General features: G+C 38.5%; 1 protein-coding gene and 1 long non-coding RNA gene across 2 annotated transcripts in view; one reads left to right on the top strand and one right to left on the bottom strand.

The window, feature by feature from the left end:
• The window catches only part of PDE4D (phosphodiesterase 4D), a 623,750-nt gene that overhangs the window by 406,235 nt on the left and 201,208 nt on the right, over positions 1-16,307 (bottom strand). The gene's annotated exons all lie outside the window — the stretch shown is intronic.
• The window catches only part of LOC106901914, an 18,745-nt gene continuing 17,783 nt past the window's right edge, over positions 15,346-16,307 (top strand). Inside the window, exon 1 of the long non-coding RNA XR_001414401.1 lies at positions 15,346-15,501. This is a non-coding gene — a long non-coding RNA (uncharacterized LOC106901914). The remainder of the gene's footprint in view (positions 15,502-16,307) is intronic.

Below are 16,307 nucleotides of genomic sequence, written 5' to 3'. Positions count from 1 at the left end.
GAGAAATCCACCAGAAAGTAATTTGCAAAACTAACCCATTACTCTCTTTTAAATTCCATTGGAGTGGCTGCTTTCCCACAATATTTGCAAAAATATTGGTAATATTCTGTATGAACATGACAAAGTTATTAAGCCTGTTCAGCCAAACAGTTCAGCATAAGGTCAAGTACTGTAGATTTAATTGCAAACTATACATCCGGTCATACACTAAGCCTATTCAGATGACAGGCAATATCCAGTGTTAGTATCTCACAAAAAATAATCTTTCAATACCAAAAGTAAGGGCTGACACCTCCTAATGAAAAAAACAGAAACAAGAAAAAACATTAAAGTCTTTTAAAACAAAAAACACTTAAAATTAGCATCTGCACCACTTGTAGCACACACAGATTTCACCAGTGTTAAATTTTAATATTTTCCCAAAGGTCCATTAAGTTCCCTCTAAGTAATGAAAAAAAAAAAAAGGCAATTTTATCTGACTCCACCACCTTCCTCCCACTTAGATGCCCTTCTGCTTGTCCCAAGAGAGAGAAGTGCTGACAGATCATACATAAACAAATAAAACTCAGAAGTGTTTACACAATCTGTGGAAGTTCATATAACTTAAAAGCTGCACTGTGCAGATGTAGTGCTTATGGAATCACTTGGAAACATGCTTCCGTTTTGAGAATGAACATAATCAGAAGGTGCTGCTCTTTCAGTATCAAAAAAAGTTGGTATTTTACAACTACACTGCCTTATGTAAATGCTAAAACACTGGTTTCTTGAACTGATCCAGTACTCCAAGGTACTCCAGCAGAGAAGCTTGTCTCCACAGTTTTAACTGAGCAAGAAGCTTCATATATGGAAGGAAATCTTTTGGGGACACTTTGGAATTCTGATCTAGGTTAAGGTGCCCATCACTACTGTCTCTTTTCTTTGCACTTCTGTATCTGCAATCTTCTATCATATACAGAAATTTAGGATCTTTTGAATTATTACTGGATGGTTTGATCTTTGGAATGAGTCATCACTCTGAGGCTTCAACACTACCAAAACCAAGGCAATGATAACATGATAACAATAACAGATACACAGATTTGATATAAATAACTACTTTGTGTCTGAGTCAGTTAGAAAGTAATACATATTTTCTGGCTTTTATGACTTAATATTGTACCTCAATAAAAGAATGCTTTATATAACTTTGAATAACCAGCTGTATCCTATTCATGTAAAATTAAATTTAGTTAATATCCACAAGGTGATTGCATACCAAAAGTCAGGAATTTTTGCCTGGAAAAAAAGATAAAAGCTTGTGCTGGTTTCAAAATGTAACATCCAATAATATAAAAGATACAGATAATGTTGTTATATGCTTTTAATTTCCATTTACATAGCGTTTTTATTAATCAAATGCAACATTAAATGGTTTTCATCAGATGTATTTATTTTATTAGTGGTTTTATATAGTAAATGTTATATCATTAGAATACATAAATATAATTAACTCTTGATTTATGTAGGATAAAAACACAACACTATAAATTCTCTGGATTTGATCCAGTTCCTTCCAAATCCACCAAAATAACTTTATCACTGTATTGGATTTTTATAATATGGATGTCAACAATTATGCAGAAAGCAGTTATTTTACCTACAGTTTTGAGAAATTTATTTTTTTTTAAGTTTAGAACAGCAGTATAAATATGGAATTATCTTCTTTAAGATAAATAATATAAAGTAAAATTTAGGAAGCTTAATGTCAAAGAATGAAATATAATAATATATAAATAACAAAAAGAGGCACTAAGTATGTTGAGGATGATACAATCACAAGTGAAATTAAAGGCCGAACATTCAGCTGGGAACTTAAGTATTGCAAAAGTAACATTATTTTCTCTCTGTTAACATCCTTAATATGACCCATGTCATAAACTCAAATAGCTATGTAAGCCCCAGAACTAAACAATTTCTTAGAAGCAAGGAAACTGTTGGATGTTTAACACACAATCAATTAATCACCATTGTTATCTAGAATAACAGATAGGAAAGCAGAATTGAACACTTCCAAACTATGCCAAATACATCACCTGTTTTGTTTTATGAAGTCTACTCAAATGGTGTAATTTTACACGTATATCATGGTAAGAACTGCACAAACAGAGCAGTAATACCACATTAGTCTGTCTTTAAACATCTTTTTTCATGCTGAGGAATACATATTCACATAAATATTTTATATTTTTACTTGGTTTTCACATATGGGTAAGAGTTGATACAGCTGGACATATCCTCCTTTATGGCCAAGAGACCATAAAAGGAGGGATTAGACACTGAGGAACTCAGCTCCATTCTGCTGAACCATTTGCACTCAGGAAATCAACACCAGACAAAAGATGCCTTGGCATCTTTGGGTTTTTTCTGCTGAAAATGTGGTTGCAAAAGGTGGTCTACCCTTGAAGATGCTGTGCACTTTAAGCTTACTTTGGCAAACAAGAGAATTTCATCCAAAGTTTTTAAAATAAGCACTTGCTAAGTTTGGAATACTTCCAACTTGGGAACATGAAGAAGTTTGTCCTGAGATATTCATTACTGATTTTCACTAATAATAATAATAATCTCTATTTCTTTAAAGCTGCATGTGAGGTTAAAACTGGAGTATCAAAAATGTGGAAGACAAATAAAAATTCAGACTTCGGTACATTTGAGATCCAGCAAGAATGGAGGTAAATTGGTATTAGAATTTTATATCCTACCCATCAAACATGTTCAGTCCATTATATCACAATGCTAATAATCACTGCTGTCACAAAGCAGCATCTTGAAAAACATTCGATGGAGTACTTACTGCTGTCTTTAGTTAACTAACAGGAAGGTGTAAAGAAGATGGAGCTTCTCATCTGAATAAATTCAGCTTCTTATCTGAATACAACTATACTGCTGAAAAATGCTAGGACCATTTGAACGGTATATTGCATCTCTCTCTTTTGTTTCTTTTGGTGAGAAGGGCAAACAAGTCACAAAATTGAATTTGAGCAGTGTTAAGGCTTGTATTAAGCCAAAGATCTTTTCAGGAATAACAGAAGAGTTTTTCACCTAATAAAGCTTGTAAAGACAGCAATGCTCTGGTATCTCTTGGCCTTCTCACCTTCCTTTTGCAAAGTCTAGGAAGGCAAAGTGCAGTGAAATTCAGACTGCAATTAGACACATTGCTCCTGGAAGGGTAGGCAAAGGCAGAAGCAGAAGCATTTCTCTTTCACTATTTGGTGCATGGTAATAATGTGTAATCCTAAACTAAAGGTGATGTATCTAAAACAAGAATCAAAGTTATTAAGTTTTGTGAATCCAAATTAATTGACATGTACTTATGTGTAATTTCTCAGCTAATTTCCTGCTTATGCACTAGTGAAAGAAATTATATGGTTGGAAGGGCAGAAAATGCACATGTGAGTTTCAGTCTGCTCATTTCTCTAGGTTTCTGTACCAGTTTAATTTCTTTGTTCTTTCAGTCTTGTTACTGCTAACTTAAACTAATTTTTTTTTTCTCTGACCTGTGTTTGAAATTATACTTTAAGTTTCCTCACCCTTATTAAGTGAAGATATACTTTGGTTAAAGGGGGGTTCTTTAAATAGAGGTAGAATCAAATACTAGAATTCATGTTTTTGGCATCAAGGTTGTCTAAAACAATAAAAAAAATATTTGACAGATCCGATAATTTTCTTCTACTCTTCCTGGATCCAGTCATTAATTTTTCAACCATATTCATAGTCATTAAAAGTTAAATAGGTCAGAAAATATTTAATGTACATTCTGGACAAGCATATAGAAAAAGTTTACAATAGAAACTTTGCTGATGTAGTTTTGCTTCTGAGTGTGATCCAGGTAAGGATTAGTCAGTTGTTTCCACTCATGTGGATTAAGCTATACTGCTGCATTATTTAGCAGACATAACAATTTCACAATGAATAATTTAATTATTTGCTGCATACTTCACTCCTAGAAAAGAGGCACTTTAAGTTACTTCCTTACTTTGTTTTCTTTGAGTATGCATCTGTTACTAAAAAAGAAACCACCCCACCCTATATTTTACTTTTATACTACACTACAGTTTATAATGCACTAACACTTCTATTACTACAGCATCAATGTTTGCTTGTTATTTCAATGGGACTACCAAGTCCCAAGGTTTTTTTTTAGCTATTTATAGAACACTAAATGTTGCATTGAAAGTTTTAGCAATCTAATAGGGCTTCCTACTGACCTTATACTACAAGTTACATTACAAAAATAAAGATGTCTTGATTATAGTAATTTTTCATGCTTCATGAGCTCAAGGAAGTCCTTGATCTCTACTATTATAGGATTTGCAGGAACATATAACTGGAGGAAATTGTACAGCTGCAAGATAACAATTAGATAGCAGTTCTCTTGAAAGCATTTGAGACTACTGTACATTAGAAGCTGATTATAATACCACATTGCCATGTTGTTGGAAAAACAGTCAATCGTCAATCAGGAGTAAATAAGCAGCAGCATAACTTGCCAATCACTTTAACTATGCTTCTGCACTATCCTCTCCTAGCGTCTTCTTAGCTGAAGGCTTTGATCAGTTTTGGATGTGTTATATAATGAAACGTAAGGTTCAAAACTGGGAAGAGTGTAGAAGAAAGGGGCAACTAGATTAGAACTCTAAAAATATAGAATAAAAAGAAAAAATTAAAGAAAAGAAGAAAGGATCTGACAAAGGTGCAACCGATTCTGCTATGAGTTCTCTTCCAGCTTTATGATTCTAAGACAACAAATAGAAGCGAGATATTGTTGCCACGCAGTTTTAAAATTTATATGTGAAAGGTCTGTTATCCCTTTCCACAGAAAGGAACTTGTAGTTTTTCAAATATTGCAGAACTTTTCCAGAAGAAAAATACACTGTAAATATGAAATCCTCCTTAATCCAAGGAACTCTGCTACTCTCTTCAAAAGATCAATACGGGAAACTAGTTTATTTGTATTTTCACAATGACATATAAAGGTTCTGGCAATATGAGATGGGAAGAAAACTACTTTGCTCAGAACAATCTCCTGCCATACACCTAAACTACTCTGTTGTCTACCCTATTAAAACCTACACTTTCCAGATGACCTTTCCTGTCACTGGTTTATAGGCAGTAAGTATGACTGTAAATTTGTTTAGTTCCTAAGTAAAGTCAACAAATCACTGTATAGATAGATTGATGGAACCTAGTCAGAAAAGTGGTCAAAAGATGGTGTGACATGCCAGAAATTTTAGTGAAGATTTAGTGGTGGGCTTTGTTTGCTCAAATCAATTTATCTCTCTCTCATTCAATACCTTGGTTTCTTAGTGTCCTAAGAGTGTCATTATCTGTTAAAAATACCAGTTTCTTTAATATTTTTCACAGAATCACAGAATATTCATGGTTGGAAGGGACCTTTGAGATCATCGAGTCCAACCACAAACAAAAACAAAAAAACAAAACCAAAAAACCACATTACACCCACACACAAACAGACACAAACCAACAATCCGGGGCACTAGATCATGCCCTGAAGTGCCATGTCCACACGTTTCTTAAATACCTCCAGGGATGGTGACTCAACCACCTCCTTGGGCAGGCTGTTCCAGTGCTTGACTACTTTTCCTAATATCTAATCTAAACATCCCCTGCCGCAACTTCAGACCATTTCCTCTGCTCCTGTCATTGTTCACTTGGGAGAAGAGGCCAACACCCGCCTCTCTACAACCTCTTTTCAAGTAGTTGTAGAGGGCAATGAGGTCTCCCCTCAGCATCCTCTTCTCTAAACTAAACATGCCCATTTCCATATAACTTGTTCTCCAGACCCCTCACCAGCTTGGTGGCTCTCCTGTGGATGCACTCCAGCAGCTCAATGTCCTTCCTGCAGTGAGGGGCCCAGAACTGAACACAGAACTCGAGGTGAAGCCTCACCAGTGCCGAGTACAGAGGCACCATCACTGCCCTACTCCTGTTGGCTACTCTATTCCTGATACAGGACAGGATGCCATTGGCCTTCTTGGCCACCTGGGCACACTGCTGGCTCATATTCAGCCATCTGTCGACCAACACCCCCGGCAGCTCCAGCCATTCTTGGCCAAGCCCGTAGCGTTGCCTGGGGTTGTTGTGACCAAAATGCAGGACCCGGCACTTGGCCTTATTAAACCTCATTCCATTGGTCTTGGCCCATTGATCCAACCTGTCCAGATCCCTCTGTAGAGCCTTTCAAGGGGCTCCCATGGTTCAAGGGGAATATAAAAGAACTAATGGACTAGCAGGATATGAATTAGTTTTGAACTAATACTGTAATACTTTACATCTAAAGAAATCACAGTGTTCAGAAACAAGCTTGCTGAACTATGCATGTTTCAAATTTAATTTGTGGTTTTAGAACTGACTTTCACATTCATCAAGTCAGTGAAAAGTGACTCATACCTATATGTAGCTATCCTTCTAGTGTAAGCCACACTAATGAAAAACAGAAATTCAGGTGACTACCTCAGTAATTTATATTTTTTCGTTCAGTATTTACTTCTTGTTAAGTAATGAAGGAAGCTGGATCTTTAGTGAAATTTCTGTAATGTTACATATCACAGAGGCATTCTTTTCCTCACATATGCAAAAGCCTATAAACAATGTAGATATATCAAAACACCTATCTTAAGTGTAAACTGTTTTTATTCTCACAGTCAAGCACAAAGTGTGTCTAAAAATTCCTAGAACATTGGTGCATAAAGAAATGTGAGTTGATAATCTAAGGTTTGCAAGTGTCTCTAAGATGGAAATGGAATGAACATCAGCTCCTGAAGCCTTAAGTGTACCAGTCCTTTATATCATTGGATAGGTTGTTACTACTGTTTTATTTAATGATATCTCAAGTGTCTGGAAGAGAGAGAGACAACACAAGTGCATTTGCAAAAAAAGCATCTCGGTCTCAAATTTTTGTTTGATATTATATAAATGAGTAGAACAGTTCAACAGAATATTTATCCTCATTCCATTTACTACCAGACTTTCTTACTAGTAACACCTCTATTCACTTCTATAAAAAGTCCTTCCACTGTTTCTTGAGAACCTAACTGTTGTTTTGAAATACATAGTGTTATTTCATTTTCTAAGTGTGGAGAGGAAAATAAATAAATAAAAGTTTTTGATGAGTTTAACCTAAATTATGAGTTTAGAGCTAATAATTGAGAACAATCATGAATGTGTCCAAAACTTGAAAGATAATTTTAATAGCAGGTGCTCTCACTCTCATCACTTTTTATGGTCTGCTGCTGTAAACATGACCACATCCCGAAACATAGGTGTGGTAACCTATTGTGATAACTGAGTGATGTCCATCCAGTGATTTCTCAGTTTCAAAATCTGACAGGAAATTTTCATCCCACTATTAAAACATATCCTAGGGGGTGTCAAATGCAGTTTGCCTTATGAACATGCAGATCCTTTAAGCACAGCCTTCCAGCCCTTTATATTCTCCTTAAACTCTGTTCTCTGCATTTCGTATAAACTTACATTATTAAATGACCCCTCTAACTCTAAAGTCAACAGCTGGACTTACTTCCCTATAAGTTTATGTGTTTTGGTTGTCTTTGCATGCGTGTGTTTAAATATACATGCAAATACCTGTTCATACACAGATTTTTAATGTGGTTCTTTTGGTTAGCCTCCCTGATGTATGATGAAGTGCTCGTTTTACACATTTGCTTCCCTGTGGGAATGAGGCTTTAAGACTTTGGTTTAGGAGGAACAACAAAACATTATTCCAAATATATTGAAGTTTCCAGTGATTTTTAAGACTTCAAAGATGGCAGATTTTTGCTTTTCTTTACTCTGTAACCTTCTGCTGTTGTTTGAGGTGAGGTTCCCAGCAGTTTTTCTAGACTGTATAGTTCAGTAAAAGTAGACCTACTTTCCAGGGAGGCTAAATTTGGGAACATCTTTTGGAAGAGGCTACAATGACAGCAGCAAAAGGAAAGAAAAGAATTGGGTTTCAGGGCCCATTTTGCAATCTCCAGTTTTCATGGCATTGCATCATGTAATGCTCTCCATCCAAAACCATGGAATATTAGAAGTAACAAAGTTTAGATCAACAGTGAGAGCCATAAGTTCAAGTATTGGACTAGGGACTTATGTATGAGCTTTGTTCTGAATCATTTCAATTTCTGGAATTGGAGGGAGGGTTGGCTGTCCCTGGAACAAACTAAGGACATTCCCATCATGCCTATTTTCCCTGACAGAAGCTGGATGGCCTTAGATCACCTTGGGCCAAGGTAGAAGGGGCAAGAGCGGGAATGTTCACAACATCTCTGAGAGATTCTAAATTCCAAAAAAACCTATTTTATAAGAAAGCACCCTCTTTTTTAGCACTGGACTATTCTTGCAGCTGAACTCTCTCCCTGAAACCAGGAAGAAAAGAAGCTACAGGTCCCTCACAAGGAGACATAGTGTGAATTATCATCTATGGAAACTAATCTACCTAAGCATCCAGTCTTTCCTAGAATTGTGTATCTAATAAATAGCAGTGAAAACAACACTTCCAGCACTAGACTTTCCACCAGACCTGTGAAATTGTTATTCAGCACTTGTGAGACTGCACCCAGAGAACTATCCTACCCCCCTGATCAGAGAGGGGCTACAAAGAAGATGGAGCCAGACTCTTGGACGTGCACAGTGATATCATGTGAAACAAAGGACCCAAGTCAGAATGCAAGAAATTCTTATTAGACGTTGGAAAAATGTTTTACCATGAAGTGTCCAAATACTGGAACAGTTTGTCCAGAAAGGCTGTGGAATACCCATCCTTGGAAGCGTTCCACGCTGAACTGGACACAGCCCTTAGCAACCTGTTCTGAATAGACCTGTTCTGAGCAGTGTCTGGACCAGGTGATGTCCAGAGGCTCCTTCCAATCTAAGTTATTCTATGACTCCATGATTCCATAACGTTATGTTTTTATTTTCTCTTTGTCCCTTTTACTGAATTAACTGAGCATGTGAACTTTTCTAATCTATGATCGGTCTGCAGTTATTTTTCTTTAATGTACTGGAAGATAATCAGAAACTATGGTGCGATTTCTGTAGCATAATACTGTAGTACAGACCTATTTAAAATAATGGGAATGCAGCAGGCACTTATGTGTAATAGCAGCCGCATTATTAAGCTACATGGTTAGTTTGAAATCTTCACAGCAGAACACACTAAGTCATTGGGAAGACACAGCAAAGGGTACTGATTAAATTGAAAAAAATTTGGGGAATGATAGTGGGGTCCCTCCTTGCTATTAATAACTGACAGATACTAGTCCCCTCCTGTAACCATTGCTATATATAACTTAAGGCCTTAATGCATCAAGAAAGAGATGTAAATTACAGGACTGTTGTATTCAAAATAAACATCAACAGAATTTAGTATCTTACCTACACATTTTCATTCCTATTAGCAAATGCTATTATCACCTTTAAATATGCAGCCTAAACAATCTTCACTAAATGTAGTTTCTGTAAATTACCAGAAGAGCTTTGGATTTGATCCAGACATAGTGGTGATCTACTGTATTACCAAAAAAGAGCCCTTGTTCTCAGAAATAAGCTGCATTCTTGTTTACAAGAGTAAACTCTTTTAGCAGTGCTCTTCTTTTCTAAAGCTGCAATATACCTCACTGGTTAAACTGGCAAAGAAAAGTTGACATTCCTCATGTCGGCACGTACCAACTTTCTTTCAACTCATTTTATCAAGTGACATGGATTGAGGTTTGTCTAATACCCTTTCTTCATGAAACTCTCGCCTTCTACTAGCAAAAAATTCAGTCTTGGAATTTGTCCATCAGGACAATCTACTTATCAGTCACATGGTTCTGCCTTGATTTTGGACCTATACATTCCCAGCTTCCTCTCACATTTACAGTTTTAACACATCAACATAATCTCACAGGTTTTCCAATCATCTGCAAGCTCCAAAGTCTTCTCTACCAGGGAAGCACCACGTATTTAAAATTATTTAACTCCATTTAAGATAAATTTTTATAAGATATTCACTAAGGTTCTTGAAGTGTAGCAAAATTCCTGTCTAAATTACCCCTGAGCTGTGCCCTTGGTGTCCCAAGGAGACATGTTTAGAGCATCGGCTGAGTTCCATAGAGCTAACACCACGAGTCTGTGTATTCCTTTACATAACCACTTCTTTGACAGACATCTCTACTAATACTTAAATCATGTTGCTATATTAAAACCTATTTTAAAAATACTAAAAGGAAAACTGCATTACATAGTTCCTGTTGAGAAATACATTGAATAGTTACATTCATAATTTTAATGTAGAACTATACATGGCTATGGTTAACAAAAAGTGTTTAAATCCTGATAAATCTTTATTTGATGATGATGGGCCTGTCCTGCTAAACTAACGGGTTTCTATACTCACTTAATTAGGAAATTTGGATCATTTCATTTGCAGCAATATTCATATTACAATAAACATATTTGAATATGTGAATTTTAAAAGCTAGTATTTTTACAATTCCAACAGCATGAAAATTAACGTTATTTGTATTGTTCAGCTCACACTAGTCTAACAATCCAAAAATATATGTCTTTTGAAACAAACATGAAAATAAGGCCCTTATAGTCAGTTATTTAAAACACTTGACAATATGAATTTCTTATTTATCTTTATGGACAATTCATAAAGAACATTAATCCAACAATGTTTACTAAGTTGTAAAAATTATTTGTAGTTTTGAGGGAGGGCTAGCATATGCCAATTATTATAACATCTTGCATGCCAGCACCACTTGGTAGTAAACAAAGCAATAAAACACTGCCAGACAAGTAAACAACAAAATTCTTAATTAGAGACTGCTACTAAATTCTGAGAGCATTTTCTACCGGTCTGTGAGTTGGAAAACACTCATCTTCCTTTTCCTTAGGTTGTGTGGAAGTAGTTAGGACATAATAGATCAAGAGCAGCTTTTCAAACAAAGCAGGAGAACAGAAAGGGTTTTAAGATGGAAAGAAGGGTGCATTTTATTGGAGTACAAAACTGACTTTTTCCAAGATTTGCAAAGGCACCATTATTTTTCCAGGTGCTCTATCTGTAGCTACAGAAACCAAAGGCTTATCTAGCGAAAAGATTACAGTGTCATACAGTATCCCAGACTTCACAAAATCGAGAAACTAACACATAAAACTCCTTTCTTCTTCTAATAGAGAATAAAGCCTCTGAGCCACTGAAATGTCACACTGCATTCAACCTTGGATGTTATTTTCGTTTCTTAACCCTTCTTTGAGTGGTATAAGGGCAAGATTGACATTTCAAGGAAAAAATGATATTTTGGAGCAATCTCCACATGTAAGCAATGCAGTGGTTGATGCTCCCTTGTTAGACTTAGTCCCATACAGCAAATGGAAATGAAGAGGAAGCAAATTTTTTTGACAGCAACTAATTTTAATGGCCACTTACCAAAGTACAGTTTTAAAATAGAGAGCGCTAGGGAACAAGCACCAGGATTACTGGATTGCAAAAGGCCAATGTTTCCTCATCTTTGTGCAGTTGCTTATGTATAAATACAGATGAAAAGTTGGATTGTGAAGAAACCTAGACCTGTAAATCACTTGAAATAAAATTCACAATACCTATTGTAAAAAATGATGGTGTGGGAAATCTTATAAAAAGAAGTGTACGGTCTAAGAATGTAGGATGTATCTTAAGGATACAACATCTTGGGAAATTCCACTACTAGTGGAATTAGGACCGCTGGCATTTCTTTATTTTTTCCAGCCTGAAATTTCAGTAGTGAAAAATAGAACATGGAAAGATGATATGGCAAGATGATTTAATTGACATATGACTAATGGCCTTTAAAAATGCTAAGTTTTTTTAAAAAAAAAAACAACTAAACTCTGAAAATAGACCATGCAATAATGATAGTTATGTGATAAGCAAATTTTTTAAGGCAACCAGAACACCAGCTCCATTTATTACACTGGATGTTTTTGCACTATTGACTGGAAAACTATTTGAGTTGAAGTATTTCTTTCCCAATTGCACTAGTACTGTTTATTGTTACATAGTACCTTTTATTCTATGATGTAAAAATCACTTTAACATAAACCTGTAATGACTCTATTTCTGTTTTATTTTACATGTGAGAAAACAGTTCCAGAGAGAGATTGACGTGCCCAAAACCACACAGTAAACAAATGGCAAAAAAAAAAAAAGGTCACAGATAGTCCCAGAAATTGTACAGCCCTTGTGTATATGACTTCAAAGCACTTACCTTCTCATACGAAAACATAGGTATAATGTTGACTTTTAAGAAAAAGACATCAGTTGACGATACTGATACATTGTTCTGTGTAATGAAATGCTACTGTATTCCTTGAAGGAAATATGGTGCTGTGCTAAATAACTTGCGTACAAAGTTACTGATATTCATACAGAGCCAGAGTAAGCATTAAAATGGTTATAAACAATACCTCATTTTCCAAACTAAAAGCATGTTGCATTTTTCAGCTAATGCAGTTCAGAATTTTTGCTGGTTGATTTTGCCTTTTAAATGTTCACTCTCTTCAGTCTGAGTAATAAAGATGTACTAGTTTGTTCTAACTCTAATTTTAACATATGTAATTCCTTGTAATTTCTTTTGAAAAATTGAATTGTTACATTTTTTAAGTTTTCTGCAAAACTTAGAATAGAAGAAAATTCAAAAGTTGTGTATTTGATTTCGTACATGTTCTTCTATGGTTTTCATTAAGGTTTTAAGAATTAGGATCTCTTCAGAGCAAAATAAACACATTATGGAAAAATGATTCTATAGATACAATTTTTGCACATTTGAGCCATTGATGTTTAATACTATTCCTAGTATACAATGTATTTTCTGAACAGTTCTATACACAATTTTTTCCACCCTCTCATATTCAGAGTGATTTGGGGGGTTCTAAAAGACAAGCTTATCACCCTAGACCATAATAAATCCATGGTAATCCATTAAGAAATGTTCCTCTGACAAACAGGTTAAATAAAGGAGAACTATTAAAAAGTCTTAATATGAAAAGGGAACTGAAATACTTCAAAAAGGACTGGTGTCCTTTTGTATTAAGTATTGGGGCTTATTGCAAGTTACTAGCTTTACAAGAATACTAAGAAGAGATTTTGCATTGCTTTCCATGAAAAAAAAAAAGCAGTGGACCGAGAACTTGAAATGAAAGTCATGGAAAGACCAATCTTTTCTGGTATTTCTTGAACTTAACACGTAAAGCAATTTGTTACAATTCACTTCATGTTTCCATAATATAGCTGTTTGTTTCATTCAAAATGTTTAACTGTGAGAATTTATTTTTGCTAAGAAAGTCATGGAAAGGTCAGTTTTATTGAGATTCTCTAGTCCACTTTGCTATAGTACTACTAAAAAGGAGGCATATCTGAAGCATTTCTACCAATCCTATAAAATGAAAATAAAATCCACTGTCCCCCCCTTAACTGTAAAGCAGCATGTCTTGTCAAAACAACATTGTTGCATTTATAAAAAGAATGGGAGTTAAAAACACCAAAGAGCTGCTCATACAGTATTTTAAATTCCTATTTAAATAGGCATCATAACAATTATTATTTAAAATTTTAAAATGGCCCCAAAACCCTAACAAAAAATGAAGTGTATTTTCTGTTCCCACCTTGACTTGTCATTCCATAATCACTTGTGGAATAATGTTGAATAAACTTAAACCAAACATTACAATCTACAAAAATTAAACTTCTTTGCATTCAGAAAACAGAAACGCATTCAGTCTTAAAGACTGAAACCCCTAGATTCCTAGTGCTTTTCTATAAAAGGAATAAGAATGTACTGAAAAGACCATTAGATAGAACATCTATTCATTTTTGAAACATATGATATGTTCTTTCAAGTCTTACATAGTGAAAAAATTGACATCATTAACTTTGGACAAGCATGAGTTCACACAAGTCAGAGAAAGGTGTAGCAACAGAATGGCCCTGTGAAAACCAAAGATATTAAAAGCCAAATTTGAAAGATTACTGATGTGAAAGTGTAGTTCTAATTTAGTATTGCTGAACCCCTTTTTATTTCTCAGTTATATATGAAGTGGAAATGAAGCCAATGTTAGGTAGAGATAGACCAAATGCTGCCAGAGAATATGTAAGTATATCTTGCTCAGATTTATGGCCAAGGCTCCATAATAAAGAATACAGTGTGTACCAGAGAAACACACAAAGCAATTTTCGTTCAGAAAGGATTCTACTATTTATTCATCGAGCATATCATGCTTTAAAAATCTGAGTATTCAGGAAATCAAAAATCTACAGACTAACTGAGCATTAAGTATTGTCCCTCTGCCCACCTTTCTCTCAATAAATCCTTTATTCACCATGTCCGCTTAATATTCAAATACAAGCGTGTGGCTTTCTACTAAAAGGAAGTGGTTCCACCTACTAAAAATGAAGACTGAATAATAAATTGATCGATCAAATATCCTACTGATTTTTGACAGAGAAATTGATTTTAAAACATGCCCGTGATAACCATGAAGAGCAAAATAGGCATTGCTGAGCTACACGCTGCAAAATAAATCTACAGCTGATTTAACAGGGAACAATAGACTAGTAGATGCCGGACTCCTCCCTCTGGCTAAGAAACCATTAGCCTATTTTTTCACCTAAGCCCATTCAAGCCAGCAGGACCCCAGCCCCGGGTTTGCCAGGCTGTCTCCCACCTCCCAGAGCTCTCGTTATTTTAACTTCGTGCCAACAGCACATGAGCTGCCTCCATTCCCGCTCGGCACCAGCGCTGCAGGTTCCCGGGGAGCGCGGGCAAGCTCCAGCCAGGAGGGGCGACCAGGGAGGCGGCGGAGCGGAGCGGGGCGGCGGCGGGGAGAAGCGGGGCTCCGGCGAAGTGCAGGGCCCCGGTGCTGCCGGCCGCCCCCCAACCAGCCGCCCCCTTGACGGCTCTGCGCCGGCACAGACACGGCCCCGCTCCCACCCACGTGTTTTCGGGATTGCTTTTCCACCCACAGACAGGCGGGTGGGGGACCGGGGGCACCGACCGCTCCAGGCGAGCCCTGCCCGGGGACCCCGGGGAGGCCAGCTGCCCCGCTCCCCGCAGCCCCTCAGCACGGCAGCCCAGCCCGGCCCCACCTCCCTTTTGGAGCCTCCGTGTCCCTTTCTTCTCCTTCCCGCCGCGGGGAGCGGGTTCGGTCGGACGGGGCGGGGGGGTCCCGCTGTGCCCACACCTCAGCGGCCCCCGCCGGCTTCCCTCCCCGCCGCCGGCAGCAGCCATGGCGGGCGGGAGAGCGGCACCCCGCCGCCGCGCCCCCCGCACACACACACACGGCCGGAGCGGTGGGCCAAGCCCTCTCCTACCGTCTGAGTCCCTGGAAGGAGGAGGGCCAGGACATCCGCGATTTCTTCAAGCCGGGCCGGTGTCCGGTCTCCACGGCGTAGGAAGCGCGGTCCATGGCTCGGCAGTAGAGGTATCGCTCCGTGTCGGAGTAGCCGCGGTGCCTGACGCGAGCCCCGGCCATGCAGCGGCCCCGGGAGGCGGGCGGCGGCGGCGGCGGGCCGGGGGGCTGCTGGTGCTGGAGGAACTGGTGCTGCCGGAGCTGCGGTGGGTAGTGCTGCTCGTGTCGCCACAGATGCTTGGGGGCTTTGAGACCCCCGCTGCCCCCGGCGCCGCCGTCGTTGCCGCCGTCGCTGCTGCTGCTGCTGCCCCCGCAATTTTAAAGATCTTTTCTAGTTGTTTGATCAGAGCTATTGGTTCAGTACTGAAGATACCCAGGAATTCTACAACTGGGTATTTTAGTTTTATACTTTACACGCCTCCCGGCCACGGGGGAGGGGAGGCGGGGAGAGGGGGAGGAGGAAGAAGAAGAGGAGGAAGGGGGGGGAGGGCTGGCTTCCCGCTCGGAAATATTTAAACCCGGGCTGGAGCCGACGCGGGGGAGAGCGGAGCCGGCAGCGGGGAGGGTGCGCTGCGATCGGCTGGGGTGTGCGGGGGAGCAGGGAGCGGCGAGGGGCTCTCCCTGCCGCGGCCTCCTCCTCCCCGGGCTCCCCGGGGGCTCCTCTCCCTCCGCACCACCGGCCGGGCACGGAGCTCCTTCTGCCAAGCGACGGCAGGTGGTGGCAAAGTTGCTAACGCTCCGGTTCACCGGGAACTTTGCAGCGGGTTAAAAATGGACTCCAACTCCCCAAACTCATCCTCCCGCCGCGCCTTGTTCCCTGTATCATGCGTTCAACCTTTGCCATGTCAGGTTCAGAAATCGTGTGTTCCCCCCCGACG

The sequence above is a fragment of the Calidris pugnax genome, unplaced genomic scaffold (assembly GCF_001431845.1).
Source record: "Calidris pugnax isolate Ruff unplaced genomic scaffold, ASM143184v1 scaffold273, whole genome shotgun sequence".
Classification (NCBI taxonomy): domain Eukaryota; kingdom Metazoa; phylum Chordata; class Aves; order Charadriiformes; family Scolopacidae; genus Calidris; species Calidris pugnax.
Note: the sequence above shows the minus strand (reverse complement) of the source record. Positions and strands in the feature narration are given on the sequence as shown.